We start from the raw sequence: 16,214 nt of genomic DNA, 5'->3' as shown, positions 1-16,214 counted from the left end.
AGAATGCGATCGGATTTCATCTTGAGTATGATGCTCCACTTGGTCCTCTAGTTTTTGATGTGGTTGTAGATCTAAAGAGTGGTTACATGTACGCCAGCGAATGCAAGAACATCATCAACTACCTTCTTCATCTGCTCCTCTTTGAATCCAAGGTTAAAGCAAACGCCACTATGGACGAGCTGAACCAACCAGTTGAGCACAAACTCAAACTCTGAAACCTCAGGTCTCCAAATTAACCATGGCATGTTTGCTTGAAATCAGACAATGGTGAGCATTGACAGTAGGAGCAGAAAGATCAGGGAAGCTCAATGGTATGATCGCCTACATGACAAACACTAACACATCAATGAACTACCACTTCCACATCCACATCCTTAAGCACTACCATATCAATGAACTACCACAACCACATCTACATCCTTAAGCACTAGCACATCAATGAACTACCACTACCATATCCACATCCTTAAGCACTACCACATCAATGAACTACGAGAAAAGAAATAGCGGCCTTCCAGTCAGAGGAGCCACACGTAGCACCGAGGTCGGGAAAGCAAGGGACCCCAGCGAAGATGTAGGCATCACAACCGTCCCCATGAAAGAGTCAGATGCAACGGCGACAACCATCCCCGTGGTAGGGTTAGATGCAACCTGGACAACCTCGACAACCTCGACCGACGATGAAGGATTTGCCTACAATGGATTTGTTCAGACCTCCCTGTGTACCCAAAAGATCTAGATCTAAGGATATGGTTTGCAGAAGCTTACAACAACCGAAGTGATCGATGCAGGGGAGGAAGACGACCATCTGCGGCGAGCAGCTGCCGCCATAGCCAACGTCGCCGCCACCAGCCTCTCTAACCGTGCGGGTAAGGAAGAGCCGACCATGTCGCTAGATCGGGAAAGGTGGATGAGTTCGAAATGGGGGGAAATGGGGGATTTGAATTTGGTGGTGAGAGAGCCGCCCCTATATACGGTGGCAAAATTTGGAGCGTGGTGACCGAATTCATCCCGCCGAGATTTCATCGCTCCGCGCCAACTCGCGCCATCTCCCGCGGTGGCTCTACGGGAACGCGACGTTGTCGACTTTTGTGGAGATGAGGGTGGCTCGCTAGAAACGGCTGATACGGGCGTGCCTCCAGGGCCTGGCCCGAGGGTGCATTAAGAATCGTGCCATGCAACAACGCGGGTCATCCCAGACAACCAAACGGGCCAAAAATTGTGTCCCCATGTGAGCCAAGGGGGCTCAGGCTACCAAACACGACCTTGGTGTCCCGTGAGCTATTTTCTGAACTCACAAAAACCTTCAAAGACGTAATATTCGGACCACTAACGCCCTCAATATTTACTATCGAGATTGACAAAGCACACCAGATATCAAGATAGATAGGACCATCTAGGTAGCCAGGCAAAACTCGTCTAACCGTATTTTTTTTGCAAGGGAAATAGAAATTTATTAAATGGAGATATGGTTACAATCAGTGGACACTTGTTCAGCAACCTCTGGAGGAGATTCACCAATGCAAAACTCAGTTCTACCTTGGACTCTACGTAACTTAGCTAGTTCATGGCTAACCTTGTTTGCTTCTCTGTCTATTTTAACTAGTCTACTCTCTCTTTCCCTTAACAACTGTCGTATTACATTTATCCGAAAGGCATAGGCTGAGATATTTGGAGTTGCTTATTAAAGGTAATGATCGGGTGCTAGTAGGATGTAGGTGGAGAAGGACCATATCCTTAGGGTACACAGACTTGCACCCCATTTTCAGGCCACGACGCCCATGGCGACCACTGCATGAATCCCTACATCCAACATCTCAAACTGACCTAACCCGCGGTGCTACACCAAGGCTTTGTGGAGACTCCCTCACAACAGGACGTACATCTAAGGAAGGCCACATGATCAATGTAATATGCAAGACGTCCAAGATCTAGTGTGCAACATGGAGACATCTACCACAAACATCTATATATACCCAAGACCATTCGTTCACAAGACCAAGTTGAACATCTATAACAAGTCGATGACGTAGTCTCCACAGTCCTAACCCTTATATTCATCTGTAAACCTCGTCAGGTGCATCTATAAGCCCGACGAAATCATCTTGTAACTAGTATTGTGCGATCATGAGCTCACACCGATAATAAAGTCCGAGGGAGTTTTCATCATCTACAGTTCTACACCGTGCCTTTGATCCAAATCTATTGACACGAGCCCTTGCAGAATAAATAAACTCACTTGGATCCTAGGATTCCTTGAAAGCAATCCTTCGTCAATCTCTATTGTTCCAATGAATGATTTAACGGTCAACACATGATCATTGTTGAAAAGGAGACATCCAGAGACTTTTGGTAGGCTATTGTAAACGTAAGAAGCTTTACGCATAAATTTAAACCCCAATTAAGTTGCAAGTAGAAATCGAAGCATTTACTTATTTCCTACTCTATCATATATCTCCCCGTTCACTAATATAAGATGTTTTAACTTTTTTATAGGTTCCTCTATTTTGGTATGTATCTAGTGTAGTTTTAGTGCGTAGATTCATTATTCATGATCATGTGTATCTAGTTTAATTATTTTAAAAGATCTAAAATATCTTATATTTGTGAAGTTGTGAACGGAGGGTCGGAGGGAGTACCACCTATATCCCTAAATATAAGACGAAAGGGAGGCTGTATTTAATTGAGCTTTCATTTGGTATTGAGATGGATTATCATAACTATATTTGCATAACAAACTGCTTTTTATTAGTTTGTGCATCCTTTTCCAGCTTCCGTGGTTAACTTTCATAGCAGATCATAAAATAAGTTACAAGCACATAACGAAAGTCAGCAGGACGCCCTCGTTTTACGTGTTTTTTTATTGACCAAGTATTACTTTAAATAGATAAAAAATATTTATATGAAATTAATATCATTAAAAAGTGTTTTTCAATACGAATCCAACGATACTAATTACATATAATATAATCAAAATTTTGTTGCTAAATTTTTACGGTCAAACTTTATCTTGAAATACGCGTGTCCCTTATTCCTTGAAATCGGAGGTAGTATACATCTAAGACAAACGTGTAAAGTTAACCATGCTCCGTGGTCGCAATCACCTTCCCCTGCTCCCTGTTTTGAGCCCCAACAACCGAAAGGATCGTGGCATGGCAATGGCAGCATCAATCACTGTTGGCCACCCTCACAGCAACACGGATAGCTCAGCTCGTCTCCACCTTGATTAGCCGCCACCCACGTGTCTCTTCCGGGGCCAAGCATCGCGCGCCAATTTTCACTGTATCTCTACGACTGAAAGGTGGAAAAGGAGTTGCGCGCGCCCTCGGGGGTTGTGTGAGGTTACGGCGGGCGACGAGAGAAACAGACGCGGGTGACCTGAAGCGTTGGAGGCTCAGTAACAGAAAGGGAAGCCATTTCCTTTCCGTTCTGATCATGGCAGGCATCTCACCCGCATGCATGGATTGCAGTTGAAGACTCTGACCAGCTGGTTACAGGGAAGAATTGGTTTATTTCTGAACAGCTGCGAAGGCCAAAGCTTCAGAGCTCAAACTTGAGTGCCTGAACTCATTGTTCAGAGTCCAGTTCATTCATAACCACTCCAGGATACATAGTAGTACAGCCTTGAAATCCAGCACCTAAGCCTGAAATATCCAGACGAAAGACGTCACCGCGCGCGGCAAACTACACGGCACATGCGAGAAGGGCGTTCGCTCGGCACGGCACCGGCAGTCAGGCAGCACGGCGGCGCCTGTACAAGTGTACGTCCGTCCAGAGCCGTGGCTGGCTCTAGTGCGAGTACGTCAGGGAGGGGATCGGCATCGGAAAACCCCACTGCCATCCGCGCCAAATGTTTCAATTCTTCATGCAAGCAAGCAAAGGCGGTCGCCAGCTCGATCGGTCCGCTCCGGTGTGGCTAATTTTGACTGCGAGTTTGTTTATCTTTCACGTGCGTAATCCATCGGGTTGTGGTCAAAGATGAACAGCGACGGCGGGCACGTTTTTTCTGCAGTAATTTGATGGTTGATTGCTACGGCAAGAGGTAATCAATGACCGTGGAGGAAAAAGATTACGCGTGGTCCATCTCCCCCGACTCCATAACTTCAGGTGCACGTTTTTGGATTGGATTCTGTACGCAAACGCAGCGCTGCCAAAACATGTGAACACTGAGGCAGATGATCGAAGCGTATTTACACAAACTTATTCAGGTTCCAACTGCCTCGTCTTCACACAAAACATGCTATATATCCATCCTCCTGCAGATTATACGCTCCACGGTCATCGCTCGCGTAATCGCGTTCGTCGTCGTCTATCTATTATACTTTGAATGAGCTTTGCCGTGCCGGGTGAACTGTGAACACTGGGGCAGCAGCCCGGCCGTAGATGTCAAACCAAACTCCACTCGCCGTCGCTGTTGTGGACGGCCACATCGCTGAGCTGCTTCCCGGCTGCACGCAACGGAAGAGCGGCGGCTATTTTTACGTTCGGGATGGTGACCCGTTGGGACGGAACAGCAGGCGCAAGGGGAGCTGGAGACGACTGGTGGAGAGAGGAGTGGTTAGGTTGCGAACTGACAGACGAAGAATGATCGTCACAAAACAAAGTGTCCGGCTCATAATTAATGAGTTAGATTTAAAGGCTGAATCTCTACCACTTTCTGTGTCCGAACGTGAGGCCACGCGGGGTGCTAATGAACGTGTTTGAAGCTTAGACGTGATGAGGAAACAAAATAGGCTCAACGGGTTTTGAAGCTTAGACGTGATGATCAAACACGTTTAAGAATGTGAAAAAATTTGGTCCTCCTACATCTTCCTAGGCGTTTTACATTCATAAGTGTTTTGTATTTTGACAGTTTTTAGTTCCAGAACATTGTTAAGACTGGTTTAAACGGCTGTGTGCATCTTAGCTATGCAGAGGTCGGGTGTAATTGCTTCTCTTGAGTAATAAAGCGCCCATTATCTAAAAAAAAGAATGTGAAAATAATACTAACACGTGAAACTCAAACATATTAGATGCATTAATCAACATGAATAATAACAACGCAAACGGTAAAACAGCCATCGCTAAATAGATCGAGATATGTCGCACGTACCGATCCGGTGGAGGTGGCGGTGGAGGTGTGTAGCAGATGATGTCGCAGCAGTAACGTTGTTGACGATGGGAACGATGGGTCGAAGTACACGGCGTCGAAGTCGACGGTAGGCAGCACCGTCCGGTTTGGATGGAAGGCGACCCGTGATGAAGAGCCTGAGCAGTCACGCAGAGCGCTTTCCAAAAACCTAATTCACCTTCTCCCGTACAGGATCGCAAGGGCGAGCGGTTACGGAGACCTGCTCTCCCGTTCGTCGATGCACGTCGGCGCGCTGGATGGAAGGCTACGTTGACGGCGCAAGCAGAGAGAGATGGAAAAACCCTAACTCGTGTATTAGATTTGTTTCTGCGGTAGCCGGATAAGAGATTATATAGGCTCAGGAAACCCGTGGGGCACGCCCACGTCGCGCGCACGTTTCGAGTCGGTTACAGATAGCCCACGGTCTGGGAGCGACCGAACCGACTAACTGCGACGCGTCCATCTAGGACTCTGTTCGTTTTCCTGAACTGCACAAAGTAAGGAAAGTCTCGGCTCGAGGCTCAATCCACTCACCACTAGCGCGGCGCGTGACGTGTCGTGTCGAGTCGAGTCGAGACGAACAAGCGAGGAGGAGAAGGAGCGCGCGTGAACCACTCCACTTCTCACTCACTTACTAGTGGTGGAACAACCCACCTTATAAGGTGGTTTAACATCCTCCGAACTTTCCATGTGGGACTAAACTTTCTACGTCTTGTCACTCCCTAGTGAGCTGCCACCCACTTGGGCTCAAACTCACATGGACTGCCATAATGTGGGCTTTGAAATTTATAGGGAAATCTGAAATCTAATGTGAACCACTAAAAGTGGATCCAATATTTTAACAATCCCCCACTAGATCTCAAACGCCCATTTAAAGATTTACCAATACTCGTTGCTTGTTTATATATCACTGTTTCAGCAGAGACTGTTAAGTTGAACTTCCGCCTAAAACCTTCAGCTACATCCGTTCACACTTGAACAGTGAACTAAGTCTTGAATTGCAAGCTTTGCGTGAACAAGTTTTACTCAAAGTCATAACCAGTACATGGCTGCCAGTAGCCTACCCCGTGGGTGAAGCATATGCGTCATACTTCGTGGTCTCTTCATAAGTTTACTAGAGATCACCCAAATCTCATAGATTGTGACGTTTAACAATCGGACTCATATAGGTGTGTTATTTCAAGAATGCTCTGTAGTACAACATCTTTGCTAAGATAGCCAACATAAACACATTAAGGCTTGTTGCCAACCTGCCTTACAATAACTGAGAGTTGTGCATCTTCACATAGAAGTGATTACATAATACTCTCCTCAATTAAACCACAAGTTTGTTCTTCCCAGGTCCTAATTCACGGGATCTTCGATCACAAACGTTTGGTTATCACTATGGTGTAACATCAACGGGTCTCAAACCCATCTCCCTCGATGCACTTTCTATCACATTACGTGATAGTCCCTTTGTAAAGGGATCTGTTAGGTTTTTTCCATTTGAATATATATAACAGTTATTACTCCGGAGTTTCGCAATTTCCTGATAGACTTTAAACGTCTTTTAACGTGTCTTGATGACTTCACGTTATCCTTAGAACTGTTCACTTTGACAATTACAGTTTGATTGTCACAATTCAAAAGGATTACCGGTACTGGTTTTTCAACCACACTGTCCATCAAGAGCTCACGCAACTATTCTGATTCAACAGTGGTTGTGTTCAAAGCAGTAAGTTCTTCTTTCATAGTTGACCTCGTCAATATGGTTTGCTTGCAAGATCTCCATGACACTGCGCCACCTTCAAAGGTAAATACATACCCACTAGTGGCGTAGAGATCAGCTACATCAGAGATCCAATTTGAATTAATATATCCTTCAAGCATAGCTGGGTGCCCTGAATAGTGAATCCGATAACTCATTGTACCACATAGGTAGCGCATGATCCTACCAAGTGCATGCCAATGATCAGTACCCGGGTTTGACATGAACATACTCAACTTGCTAACCTCAAAAGAGATATCAGGTCTAGTCGCGCTCGCTAAGTACATGAGTGAGCCAACGATCTGAGAATATCTCAATTGATCTACGGCAATCCTTCGGTTCTTGCGTAATGTCACACTGGGATAATAAGGTGTTGGAGAAGACATGCTATCAATATAGCCGAACCGGCTCAAGATCTTCTTGATGCGTGTAGTTGACACGTCCGTTGGGAACCCCAAGAGGAAGGTGTGATGCGCACAGTAGCAAGTTTCCCTCGGTAAGAAACCAAGGTTTAATCGAACCAGTAGGAGTCAAGAAGCACGTTGAAGGTTGTTGGTGGCGGAGTGTAGTGCGGCGCAACACCAGGGATTCCGGCGCCAACGTGGAACCTGCACAACACAATCACAGAACTTTGCCCCAACGTAACAACGAGGTTGTCAATCTCACCGGCTTGCTGTAAACAAAGGATTAGATGTATAGTGTGGATGATGATGATTGTTTGCAAAGAACAGTAAAGAACAATTGCAGTAGATTGTATTTCAGATGTAAAGAATAGGACCGGAGTCCACAGATCACTAGCGGTGTCTCTCCCATAAGATAGCAGATGTTGGGTGAACAAATTAAAGTTGGGCAATTGACAAATAAAGAAGGCATAATAATGCACATACATATATCATGATGAGTACTATGAGATTTAATAAGGGCATTACGACAAAGTACATAGACCGCTATCCAGCATGCATCTATGCCTAAAAAGTCCACCTTCGAGGTTATCATCCGAACCCCTTCCGAGTATTAAGTTGTAAACAACGAGACAATTGCATTAAGTATGGTGCGTAATGTAATCAACGCAAATATCCTTAGACAAAGCATCGATGTTTTATCCCTAGTAGCAACAGCACATCCACAACCTTAGAACTTTCCGTCACTCGTCCCGGATTTAATGGAGGCATGAACCCACTATCGAGCATAAATACTCCCTCTTGGAGTCACAAGTATCAACTTGGCCAGAGCCTCTACTAGCAATGGAGAGCATGCAAGAACATAAATAACATATATGATAGATTAATAATCAACTTGACATAGTTTTCAATATTCATCGGATCCCAACAAACACAACATGAAGGATTACAAATAGATGATCTTGATCATGATAGGCAGCTCACAAGATCTAACATGATAGCACAATGAGGAGAAGACAACCATCTAGCTATCGCTATGGACCCATAGTCCGGGGGTGGACTACTCACACATCAATCCGGAGGCGATCATGGCGATGAAGAGACCTCCGGGAGATGATTCCCCTCTCCGGCAGGGTGCCGGAGGCGATCTCCTAAATCCCCCGAGATGGGATTGGCGGCGGCGGCGTCTATGGAAGGTTTTCCGTATCGTGGCTCTCGGTACTGGGGGTTTCGCGACGGAGGCTTTAAGTAGGCGGAAGGGCAGGTCAGGAGGCGCCACGGGGGCCCCACACGCTAGGGCCGCGCGGGCCCCCTCTAGGCCGCGCCGCCCTAGTGTGGCGGCGCCCCGTGGCCCCACTTCGTCTCCCCTCCGGTCTTCTGGAAGCTTCGTGGAAAAATAGGCCCCCGGGCGTTGATTTCGTCCAATTCCGAGAATATTTCCTTACTAGGATTTCGAAACCAAAAACAGCGTAAAACAAAGAATCGGCTCTTCGGCATCTCGTCAATAGGTTAGTGCCGGAAAATGCATAAATATGACATATAATGTGTATAAAACATGTGAGTATCATCATAAAAGTAGCATGGAACATAAGAAATTATAGATACGTTTGGGACGTATCACTTCTCAACATAATGGGATTGCGTTAGAGTAATCCCACTCTCGTTCTTAATACGCTTGATGTTCAGAATCACATCAGCTTCTCCAAGGTCATTCATATCAAAGCACTTTTACAAGAAATACTTGACCTCGTGTATTAGTTTCATGTTTGTACCAAATATCATAATATTATCCACATATAAACACAGTATAACACCTTCGCCCCCACCATGGCGATAGTAAACGCACTTGTCAGCCTCATTGATAACAAAGCCTACAGAAGTTAAAGTTCTATCAAACTTCTCATGCCATTGATTAGGTGCTTGTTTCAGGCCATATAAAGATTTCAGCAACTTGCACATCTTTCTTTCTTCACCTTTTACTACAAACCCATCAGGCTGATCCATATAGATTTCCTCTTCCAACCCTCCATTAAGAAAATTTGTCTTTACGTCCATTTGATGAACGATAAGACCATAGGAGGCATCCATGGACAGTAGTACTCGAATGGTGGTAAGTCTAGCGACAGGTGAATAGGTGTCGAAGTAATCTTCGCCTTCTCTCTATGTGTAGCCTTTAGCTAGAAGTCGCGCCTTGTACTTCTCAATAGTACCATCAGGTCTTAGCTTCTTCTTGAACACCCATTTGCATCCCACAGGTTTGCATCCATGGGGTCGTTCTGATAGCTCCCAAGTTCCATTAGAGAGAATCGAGTCCATCTAATTATGGACAGCTTCTTTCCAGTCATCTTCATATGGAGATGCATATGCCTCTGCAATGGACGTGGGAGTATCATCCACAAGGTACACAATGGAATCAGCACCAAAGGATTTTTCAATCCTCCGTCTCTTGCTTCGTTTAGGAGCTTCATTGTCATCATTATCAGTAACATTCTCATGTGATTGTTCAAAATACCCATTAGATGTACTAGATTCAGGAATTATCTCAGTAGAAATTCTAGCAATACTATGCATATCTTTCATAGGAAACATATTCTCAAAGAATGTTGCATCACGAGATTCCATAATAGTATCAACATGCATATCTGGTACCTCAGATTTAACTACTAAAAATCTATAGCCTACACTCCGTGGAGCATAACCTAGAAAGATACAATCCACTGTCTTTGGTCCGAGTTTGCGCATATTAGTAATTGGAATATTGACTTTCACCAAACATCCCCACGTGCGCAAATACGAAAGTGATGGTTTTCTCCCAACCCACTCCTCGTAAGGGGTTTTATCTTTATTCTTGTTAGGAACTCTATTCAGGACATGACATGAAGTCAACAAAGCCTCTCCCCACCATGCCTTTGATAAACCAGCAGTGGCTAACACAGAATTCACCAAGTCAGTCAGCGTGCGGTTTTTTCTCGCGGCAACCCCGTTTGATTGGGCTGAATAGGGAGGCGTCCTCTCATGAATAATGCCATGTTCCTCACAGAATTCATCAAAGATCTTAGGAAAATATTGACCACCACGATCCGACCTAAGAAGCTTGATCTTTCTCTTTAGTTGATTTTCAACTTCAGCCTTATAAATTTGAAAGTAGTCTAAAGCTTCATCTTTAGTTTGCAACAAATAAACATAGCAAAATCTAGTTGCATCATCAATTAATGTCATGAAATATCTATTTCGAGCTTTTGTCAACACACCATTCATCTCGCATAGATCAGAATGTATGAGTTCTAGAGGTGCCAAGTTTCTCTCCTCGGTCGCTTTCTGAGGCTTCCGAGGATGCCTTGATTGCACACAACTATGTGATGGCGCGTGAAGCACACGTACGTTGGGAACCCCAAGAGGAAGGTGTGATACGCACAGCAGCAAGTTTTCCCTCAAAAAGAAACCAAGGTTATCGAACCAGTAGGAGATGAAGGCCACGTGAAGGTTGTTGTTGGAGGAGTGTAGTGCGGCGCAACACCAGGGATTCCGGCGCCAACGTGGAACCTGCACAACACAATCAAAATACTTTGCCCCAACTTAACAGTGAGGTTGTCAATCTCACCGGCTTGCTGTAAACAAAGGATTGAACGTATGGTGTGGAGAATGATGTTTGTTTGCGAAGAACAACATAGAACAGAGTTTGCAGTAGATTGTATTTCAGATGTAAAAGAATGGACCGGGGTCCACAGTTCACTAGTGGTGTCTCTCCAATAAGATAAATAGCATGTTGGGTGAATAAATTACAGTTGGGCAATTGACAAATAGAGAGGGCATAACAATGCACATACATATCATGATGACTACTATGAGTTTTACTTAGGGCATTACGACGAATAACATAGACCGCTATCCAGCATGCATCTATGCCTAAAAAGTCCACCTTCGGGTTAGCATCCGCACCCCTTCCAGTATTAAGTTGCAACAACTGACAATTGCATTAAGTATGGTGCGTAATGTAATCAACACAAATATCCTTAGATAAAGCATTGATGTTTTATCCCTAGTGGCAACAACACATCCACAACCTTAGAACTTTCTGTCACTGTCCCAGATTCAATGGAGGCATGAACCCACTATCGAGCATAAATACTCCCTCTTGGAGTCACAAGTATCAACTTGGCCAGAGCCTCTACTAGCAACGGAGAGCATGCAAGATCATAAACAACACATATATGATAGATTAATTAATCAACTTGACATAGTATTCCATATTCATCGGATCCCAACAAACACAACATGTAGCATTACAAATAGATGATCTTGATCATGATAGGCAGCTCACAAAATCTAAACATGATAGCACAAGAGAAGAAGACAACCATCTAGCTACTGCTATGGACCCATAGTAAAGGATGAACTACTCACGCATCAATCCGGAGGCGGGCATGATGATGTAGAGTCCTCCGGTGATGATTCCCCTCTCCGGCAGGGTGCCGGAGACGATCTCCTGAATCCCCCGAGATGGGATTGGCGGCGGCGGCATCTGATACGTCCCAAACGTATCTATAATTTCTTATGTTCCATGCTACTTTTATGATGATACTCACATGTTTTATACACACTTTATGTCATTTTTATGCATTTTCCGGCACTAACCTATTGACGAGATGCCGAAGAGCCGCTTGTTGTTTTCTGCTGTTTTTGGTTTCAGAAATCCTACAAAGGAAATATTCTCGGAATTGGACGAAATCAACGCCCAGGGTCTTATTTTTCCACGAAGCTTCCAGAAGACCGAAGAGGATACGAAGTGGGGCCACGAGGTGGCGACACACTAAGGCGGCGCGGCCAAGGAGGGGCCCACGCCGCCCTAGTGTGTGGGCCCCTCGTGATGCCTCCAACCCTGCCCTTCCGCCTACTTAAAGCCTTCGTCGCGAAAACCCCAGTACCGAGAGCCACGATACGGAAAACCTTCCAGAGACGCCGCCGCCGCCAATCCCATCTCGGGGGATTCGAGAGATCGCCTCCGGCACCCTGCCGGAGAGGGGAATCATCTCCCGGAGGTCTCTTCATCACCATGATCGCCTCCGGATTGATGTCTGAGTAGTTCACCCCTGGACTATGGGTCCATAGAAGTAGCTAGATGGTTGTCTTCTCCTCATTGTGCTATCATGTTAGATCTTGTGAGCTGCCTATCATGATCAAGATCATCAATTTGTAATGCTTCATGTTGTGTTTGTTGGGATCCGATGAATATTGAATACTATGTCAAGTTGATTATCAATCTATCATATATGTTGTTTATGTTCTTGCATGCTCTCCGTTGCTAGTAGAGGCTCAGCCAAGTTGATACTTGTAACTCCAAGAGGGAGTATTTATGCTCGATAGTGGGTTCATGCCTCCATTGAATCTGGGACAGTGACAGAAAATTCTAAGGTTGTGGATGTGTTGTTGCCACTAGGGATAAAACATCAATGCTTTGTCTAAGGATATTTGTGTTGATTACATTACGCACCATACTTAATGCGATTGTCTGTTGTTTGCAACTTAATACTGGAAGGGGTTCGGATGATAACCTGAAGGTGGACTTTTTAGGCATAGATGCATGCCGGATAGCGGTCTATGTACTTTGTCGTAATGCCCCGATTAAATCTCATAGTACTCATCATGATATATGTATGTGCATTGTTATGCCTTCTTTATTTGTCAATTGCCCAACCGTAATTTGTTCACCCAACATGCTATTTATCTTATGGGAGAGACACCACTAGTGAACCGTGGACCCCGGTCCATTCTTTACATCTGAAATACAATCTACTGCAATACTTGTTCTTTACTGTTCTTCGCAAACAAACATCATCTTCCACACTATACATCTAATCCTTTGTTTACAGCAAGCCGGTGAGATTGAAAACCTCACTGTTACGTTGGGGAAAAGTACTTTGATTGTGTTGTGCAGGTTCCACGTTGGCGCCGGAATCCCTGGTGTTGCGCCGCACTACACTCCGCCACCAAAAACCTTCACGTGTTCCTTGACTCCTACTGGTTCGATAACCTTGGTTTCTTACTGAGGGAAAACTTGTTGTTGTGGGCATCACACCTTCCTCTTGGGGTTCCCAACGGACGTGTGTCTTACACGCCATCAAGCTCTTTTTCTGGCACCGTTGCCGGGGAGATCAAGACACGCTGCAAGGGGAGTCTCTCACTTCCAATCTCTTTACTTTGTTTTTGTCTTGCTTTACTTTATTTTATTTACAGCTTTGTTTGCTCTTTATATCAAAAATACAAAAAAAATTAGTTGCTAGCTTTACTTTATTTACTGTCTTGTTCTCCATATCAAAAACACAAAAAAAATTAGGTACTTGCATTTACTTAATTTACTTTTTGTTTATTTCATCATGTTTCCTCCTAAATACACTCTAAAAGACGTACCGGTAGGACAAGGGTTTATCATTGGAAGAGATAGTATAGAAGATTTTTTTCACTCATGTTAGTACAGCTGAAGATTTTGAAGATAGACACTTGGTAGAACTTGCTCCTACTTATGAAATTGCTGCCGCTTCTTTAGTACACATGTTGGAAGCTAGATTTGTTAATCTCAACCCCGTAATGCAACATATGTTTCTTACACTCGTGATATGGAGGAAGGAGAAAAGAAAGATTTTGTCTTAGAAACCCTTCTTAAAGAATTTGGTGATGTAGCAAGAGAAGCTAGAAAAGTCTTTATTAAATATAGGATGCTTGGCTCTTATACCAACTTTGCTAGTACCCTTGAAAAAATGGAAAAAGATAGATTAAAATACACTAATAAAGTTAATTGTGAAGGGGAGATTAAGACATCAATACCTTGCAAGCTCTTAGGAATGTGCGAGGCACTAGAAAAGAATTATGATTGGATTGTTCCTGAAAATTTGTTTGATGAGAATAGCAAGCCTAAGAGTAAGGAAAAAGGGGCCTCTGAAACTTACATAGATAAGATACAATGCATAGTTGAGAAAACTCCAAACCCCTATGTTGATGCTTCGTCTCTTGATAATACTTGATTCGCACTTTCTACGCCTAGCTGAAAGGCGTTAAAGAAAAGCGCTTATGGGAGACAACCCATTATTTTACTTCTGCACTTTTGTTTTATATTTGAGTCTTGGAAGTTGTTACTACTGTAGCAACCTCTCCTTATCTTTATTTTATTGCATTGTTGTGCGAAGTAAAGTCTTTGATAGTAAAGTCAATACTAGATTTGGATTACTGCGCAGAAACAGATTTCTTGCTGTCACGAAATTTAGCAGCCCCTTCTGTAGGTAACTCAGAAAAAATCTGCCAATTTACGTGCGTGATCCTCAGATATGTACGCAACTTTCATTCAATTTGAGCTTTTTCATCTGAGCAAGTTAAGTGCCGCTGAAAAATTCGTCTTTACGGACTGTTCTGTTTTGACAGATTCTGCCTTTTATTTCGCATTGCATGTTTTGCTATGTTGGATGGATTTCTTTGTTCCATTAACTTTCAGTAGCTTTGTGCAATGTCCAGAAGTGTTAAGAATGATTGTGCCACCTCTTAATATGTGAATTTTTGATTATGCACTAACCCTCTAATGAGTTTGTTTTGAGTTTGGTGTGGAGGAAGTTTTCAAGGGTCAAGAGAGGAGGATGATACAATATGATCAAGAAGAGTGAAAAGTCTAAGCTTGGGGATGCCCCCGTGGTTCATCCCTGCATATTTTAAGAAGACTCAAGCATCTAAGCTTGGGGATGCCCAAGGCATCCGTTCTTCATCGACAACTTATCAGGTCACCTCTAGTGAAACTATATTTTTATTCCGTCACATCTTATGTGCTTTACTTGGAGCGTCTGTTTATTTTTTATTTTTGTTTTTGTTTGAATAAAATCGGATCCTAGTATTCTTTGTTTGGGAGAGAGACACGCTCCGCTGTTTCGTATGAACACATATGTTCTTAGCTTTATTCTTAATGTTCATGGCGAAGGTGAAACTGCTTCGTTCATTGTTATATGGTTGGAAACAGAAAATGCTTCATGTGGTAAATGGTATAATGTCTTGAATAATTTGATACTTGGCAATTGGTGTGCTCATATAGGTCATGTTTAAGCTCTTGCATCATGTACTTTGCACCTATTAATGAATAACTACATAGAGCTTGTTAAAATTTGGTTTGCATGATTGGTCTCTCTAGAGTCTAGATATTTTCTGGTTAAGGTGTTTGAACAACAAGGAGACAATGTAGAGTCTTATAATGCTTGCAATATGTTCATATGTAAGTTTTGCTGTACCGTTTTATACTTGAGTTTGCTTCAAACAACCTTGCTAGCCTAGCCTTGTATTGAGAGGGAATTCTTGTCGTGCATCCAAATCCTTGAGCCAAAAACTATGCCATTTGTGTCCACCATACCTACCTACTACATGGTACTCCGTCCGGTCTCTTTTAATTGACTCGGATTTAGTACAACTTTGTACTAAATTTGAGTCAATTAAAAAAGACCGGAGGGAGTATTTCTCTGCCATTCCAAAGTACATTACTTGAGTGCTACCTTTAAAATTCTATTCTTTGCCTTTGCAATATATAGCTCATGGGAAAATAGCCTCAAAAACTATTGTGGTGAAGAATATGTAGCTATGTATCTTATTTCTTAATAAGTTGCTTGTTGAGCGGTAACCATGTTTCTGGGGACGCCATCAACTTTTACACCTTTGTTGAATATCATGTGAGTTGCTATGCATGTTCGTCTTGTCCGAAGTAAGGGCGATTTTCATGATCAAATGGTTTGAGTATGCATATTGTTAGAGAAGAACATTGGGCCGCTAACTAAAGCCATGAATCATGGTGGAAGTTTCAGTTTGGACAACTAATCCTCAATCTCTTATGAGAATTTTAACTGTTGTTGAATGCTTATGCATTAAAGAGGAGTCCATTATCTGTTGTCTATGTTGTCCCGGTATGGATGTCTAAGTTGAGAATAATCAA

The sequence above is a fragment of the Lolium rigidum genome, chromosome 4 (assembly GCF_022539505.1).
Source record: "Lolium rigidum isolate FL_2022 chromosome 4, APGP_CSIRO_Lrig_0.1, whole genome shotgun sequence".
Taxonomy (NCBI): Eukaryota; Viridiplantae; Streptophyta; class Magnoliopsida; order Poales; family Poaceae; genus Lolium; species Lolium rigidum.
Note: the sequence above shows the minus strand (reverse complement) of the source record.